Here is a 6,407-nt window from a genome sequence, read left to right on the forward strand (position 1 = left end):
TTCTGTTTTTTTTTTTTTCAACATTCTTTCTCTCATGGTTGAGGTTTACCCATGTTGACAATTACAGGCCTTTCTAATCTTTTCAAGTAGGAGAACTTGCACAATTGGTGGTTGACTAAATACTTATTTGCCCCACTGTACATACACCCACACACACAAATTCATATTCACTTAATTAGCAACAGTGTCACATTTTTCCTGATGAAAAATACTTTCCACCTGGAAAATGTTTGTCTGCATCATTGTTGTTTAGGGTGGGGCAAAGGCTCTTATAGCCAGGACCCTCCGTGACCAGCAAATAGGGGGTGTTGGGAAGGTTGGGCTAATTATTTTTAACAGCTTTAACCCTCTGGAGGGTTTTTAATGTTCTGTTCCACGTAGTTCACATGGTTGTTTTAATAATGTCACCTTTGTTCTGCAGCTGTGCATGTGAACGTCACGCCTGTGGGGTGCGCATATTCATGGATTGATGACCTTTGTATCGAATTAACGTAATTTCCGGACTATAAAGCGCACCAAATTTACATCACGCCTGATAATAAACCGAAGATGTTCATATCTTAATAAGTGATATTTACGTCAGGACATGTTTCACAGAAACATCTGATTGATCAAAAATTTCTTAACCAGATAATCAACAAGAAGAATGAAATGGTCAATATTGAATGTAAACTTCCATGGATTACATAAAAAAAAACTTCATCCACACTAGTATGTCAGAAAGACTTTTGAAACATTTCACAGAAACCATACTTGAGGTCTCCCCAATGAGCGCTAACAGCTGTCCGCAAACATCAAACGAAGCAGCCTGCATCACTTTGCAACAAAATTCAACTAAAATCTGTCGCGTTACTCGCAAATCAAACGCGTTTCACACGGACGTCCTGGAATTTTGTATGAAATATAAGTGGTAATGGACTTCATGAGACATTCATGAGGCCATGCGACGGCCAAAATGGAATTTAGAAGTCACAACGCCGAACTCCCAGCTGCTCGCTCGCACGTTTGCTGGCGCAAAAAGCGCTATTGAGCAGCCTGTCTATCAGCTGCCATAAAGAGCACATTTGACTCAGATTCATTGACGCGGGACGACATGCTAGGCGTGTGATTACATGTGTTCTGACTGTAACTCATACTGCTTGAAACTGCAAAAAAACATGACCCATTGAATGCAGAGAACAACACACGCTAACTACAAAAAAATGCAATTTCTTGAGAAATTACCCAGTGATGCTTTGCTCTCCCATGGGTCACTTCCTATTCATTTTGGGGGCATTTTTGGGTCACTTCCTTATTAACTAATGAATGAACTCTCGTTCATTCGTCCCTCACAGTCGGAATGGATTGGGCGTCTAGCGCCGTAAACGCCAGTAGAAGATGAGCATTCAAAGCCAGTCCTCCCAATTTAAATTAATGGCGTACTTCCGCTCATGAATATTCGTGACGTTAGCTTCTGTTTCTAAGGGAGGACACGCCACCGTTTGTCCCCAATAGGAAATGAATGGAAATCGTGTACGAAGGAGATGACTACAAAGCTAAACCTACCAATTCTCTCTGAAAATGATGTCCCTGGTGCCAAATTCACTTGCAAAGATGTGGAAGTACATAAAAATGTTCAGTTAAAGAGATGGCTTGAGTGTCGAGGGCTGAAAAAGACAAAAAAAACGGGCCGACCTTAGCATAGCCTGAGCTTTTTTATTGACACCTTTTTCTTACGCGACTGACAATGACATTCTCCTGTTTCAACAAGCTATCCTTTACCACCAGCCCAGTTTTTCCCATATATTCTATCCTCTGGTTGTCCTACGTCTCTGACCGTTCTTGGGGGTAATTTGTATTTTGTGTAGCGATCGCAAATGCTACTCAGTGACAGTCAACGAACACTTTTAATTTTTGTCATTGATAACAAATCTTAATTCTATAATTTATTTACACTTAAGGGCGCTTTCACACTAGCACTGTTACGTCTGTTTTAAACAAACCAGAGTTCTTTTTCTCAGTCTGCTATGTTTTGTTAATTTGAAGTCTCATCCGAACTCTAATTCGGATCAAACAACCGAACTCTAGTCCGCTCAAAAATTGTGGGTCTCAGTCTGCTTTAAGCGCACTGTCACAGCGTGGAGCTGTGATCCTCTAGACTTTGACAGTACACGCAGGGCATCCTTGGAAGCGGAAGTACAGCACGGATGCTATTCAAAATCAACACTGGGCAGATGACAAGCGATTAATCATGGCCAAATGTTGTTGTGCTGCGCTAAGCAGTTACATTTGATACACAGAATCGGGTTCTAATGTGCCGATTGTGTTTTGCACGCTGTTGCTGAACGTACCATGTGAGAGTGACTGGCCGAGACAGGTGGAGCTTCTTGCGGCGGCCGTTTCCTGAGTCTCGCTCTCCTGGAAGTGACGACAATTTAACAATCCAAAAAGTCACAAAAGTGAAAGCGATCATGCACCTGTGTGACTTGGGGTCCCTTTCGTGGTTTGATTTTCCCCTATGCATTTTTTTATATACTATAGTTCGCTAGGCATTGAGTCGGGAGGGGGCAACCCCATTGCTGGCCGAGCGGCGACTTGCTATGCTATGCTACTTTCGTTTTTTTTTTTTTTTTTTTTTTTTATTTAAACTTACATGCATACAAACTTCTGCTTCACAAAACAGTCAGTTGACAAAAAGTTGACACATATAGATGCACGGTTATATTACCATTTCAAAATAAAAGTTAGTGAGCTTAAAAATAATAATAATAATAAAAACTACAGTGTATCACAAAAGTGAGTACAACCCTCGCATTTCTGCTGATATTTAAAGTATATCTTTCATGGGACAACACTAACAAAATGAAGTTTTGACACAATGAAAAGTAGTTTGTGTGCAGTTTATATAATCTAGTTAATTTGTTCCCCTTCAAAATAACTCAAAATATAGCCATTAATATCTAAACCCCTGGCAACAAAAGTGAGTACACCCCTAGGAAAAAATGCACATCCCTAAATGTCCAAATTGAGTACTGCTTGTCATTTTCCCTCCTAAATGTCATGTGACTCGTTACAGGAGTGGTGTCAGCATTGCTGCAGAGATTGAAGAGGTGGGGGGTCAGCCTGTTAGTGCTCAGACCATACGCCGTACTCTACATCAAATTGGTGTGCATGGCTGTCACCCCAGGGGGAAGCCTCTTCTGAAGACTGTACGCAAGAAAGCCCGCCTGTCTCATCAGACCATAGGACATTGTTCCAGTAAACCATGTGCTTTGTTGACATGTCTTCGCAAACTGTTTGTGGGTTTTCTTTGTTTGTTGCCAGGGGTTTAGATATTAATGGCTACAGTTTGAGTTATTTTGAGGGGAAAATAAATTAACTCTTTTATATAAGCACACAGTCTGCACACAGACTACTTTTCATTGTGTCAGTTTTATTTTGTCAGTGTTGTCCCATAAAAAGATATACTTAAATATCTGCACAAATGAGAGGGGTTTACTCACTCACGATACGATACGATTTGCGTTACAAAGCTCACAAACCGATGATTTTGACGGTATGGCGATACAACGATTATCGATACAGTGGTCAGGAAATCATTCTAGGATGTTCAACAAAATCTAATAAACAGAAAAACAAGCTTCTGCTGTGAATTGGAATGAGTTTATCACTAGTAGACATCCAATCCATTTGAAGTGGGAGGGTGGCAGCGAATGAACATTCGTTCATTCGCTGCCATCCCTCCCACTTCAAACGGATTGAACGTCTATGGCCGTCAGTGGCAGCCAATGCCAGGCAATGAGATAATTTTGGGCTGTTTTAGGTCATTTACCTGTTGATGTTAAGTTACTTCCTGCTGATTTTGGGGTATTTTTTGGGTCACTTCCTGTTTATTTTGAGTTACAGAACAGGAAGTGACCTGGGAATCACCCAAATGAATAGGCAGTGACTCAAACTCAACAGGAAATGACCTGTAAATGCCCTAAAACCAGAACCACAAGTGACCTGTATATGCCCTGAAAATCAGACAGAATGACTGCGAATGCTCTGGTTTCGAATGAATGAATGTTCCCAGTCTAAATGGATTGGGGGTCATGCACCGTCAATGAGACACTATTATGGTGGAAGATTTTGGTAGCAACTTGTTGGTTCCTTTTTATTTATTTATTTAGAGATTGACACCCTTTTAAAACGATATCTCGATTTTTGGCAGGAGCATATCCTGCATATCCATAACCTTTTGGGATACAAAGTATCACGATATATCAACTAGGGATGGGCGATACCAGTTATTTTGGATTCGATCCGATACCAAGTAATACCAAGGCCAAATATTGCGATCCCGATCTGATATTGATACCGGAAGTTCATATTTTATATATATTATTTATACACACAACCCTGTAGAGTTCTTAGCCATTCTGATGATATCCAATGTACAACTACAGCAAGCACTCAAAAACTATTAAAAGTCTCTTTATGTCAAATATGCATTACAATGAAAAAACTGCTGCTTTTAATAACTAGCAAAGCAGTTTCCCTACAAACTCACAAACCAATCCATTATCAACAAAATCTGATTAGTCAGTCTCACTCTTTAACCATGACCCTTAAATTCATATGCACAGAACATTTTTCTGCTACACGTTGTATTTGATCAAATTTTAATCTACCCAAGTTAAATATTTTTGATCTAATCAAAGAACGAATTAATAGTAGCATGTTACCACCCTCTAATGGTTGATCATTAAAAACAAATCCAATAAACTCTAGTCACTTGCTGTTTTTGAATTTTATTCTACTTACACAATTTTCAAACTGATTTTGAAATAATTGAAACAGACCTTTAACAAAATAAAAATAAATAGCAACAAAACATAAGAAATCAAGCATTTAATTGTTTGGAACAAAACAATATGGAAAAATTATATTTCACAGAAAAATATTAAACAAAATAAATACTAAACATAAATTAACAAGAAATAATAATAAATGAATAGGAAATAATAATAAGGTCAGGTAAAGCATTAGGTCAGTAAGTTTCCTTGAGAATCTTGAAGTCTGCAGCAGGATAGTTTAAATCTCTAAATATTTAACAAACCATTCACTTAACACTTTTATTAAAGTCCCTATACCTGATTTTTTTGTGTGTGTAATAAGTAGGGCTGTCAAACGATTAAAATTTTTAATCGAGTTAATTACAGTTTAAAAATTAATTAATCGTAATTAATCGCAATTCAAACCATCTATAAAATATGCCATATTTTTCTGTAAATTATATATATTCTGTAAAATAAATTGTTGGAATGGAAAGATAAGACACAAGATGGATATATACAGTGGGGAGAACAAGTATTTGATACACTGCCAACGGGAAACTCAATTGGCAGTGTATCAAATACTTGTTCTCTCCACTGTACATTCAACATACGGTACATAAGGACTGTAGTGGGCATTTCACTCTACTGTCATTTAAATCTGTCTATGCTGTCCTCACTCCGAAGCGTCTACTTTTTCCAAAGCTAGGCAGCCAGTGAACGACGCCTCAATAATCAGACTTCTTCCTTTTTCATCTGATTTATTAATAAAATAGCCTCAAACCATTGTCCTCTTTAGACCGTCATAAAACTACAACAACAAAAAAAGTACACAAGCATTGCATTAGCAACAACGTTAGCTTAGCACGCTATACAGGTTCACTAAACATAAACAAAAAGCGTCTCATACAAAAAATAGAACATTTCGCTTACTAACATAATATGTACATTCTTTACAACAACCACACTTACGGACAAATCTTGTCCAAGGATCATATAAGCACAACATTACAACGTAGGCTTCAGCCCGAGACGTCGTGCAGCCATATGAACTGGCAAGAAAAAAATAAACCATGTCGCAAAGCGACCACAAGAGTTCGCCGTTGTGCTGCAGCACAAAAAGCCTTGCTGTAAAACTTACCAAAAGGCAGAATACTGTCTGAGCGGGACATGTGCGTTAATTGCGTCAAATATTTTAACGTGATTAATTTAAAAAATTAATTACCGTGCGTTAACGTGATAATTTTGACAGCCCTAGTAATAAGATAAAATATGTATTTTGTATTTTTTGAGTTTGGACAGGAAAATAATTCCCAATTTGTGTGAGCCTGAGGGAAAAGTAGTAGAAAATGTGTGCACAAAAATATACCCAAAAAATAGACAAAGAAGATATAATACTGTATATTAATTCCAAATATCGATACTTTTGCTTGGGGATCGATACATAAAACTCAACACGCTGGATCGAAATATCGATATTTTGGTATCGATCCGCCCATCCCTAATATCAACATTTCGATATTTTTTCACACCCCTACTGTATATACAGTTGTGGTCAAAAGTTTACATACACTTGTGAAGAACATAATGTCATGGCTTTCTTGAGTTTCC

This window comes from Corythoichthys intestinalis, chromosome 5 (assembly GCF_030265065.1).
Source record: "Corythoichthys intestinalis isolate RoL2023-P3 chromosome 5, ASM3026506v1, whole genome shotgun sequence".
Lineage (NCBI taxonomy): Eukaryota > Metazoa > Chordata > Actinopteri > Syngnathiformes > Syngnathidae > Corythoichthys > Corythoichthys intestinalis.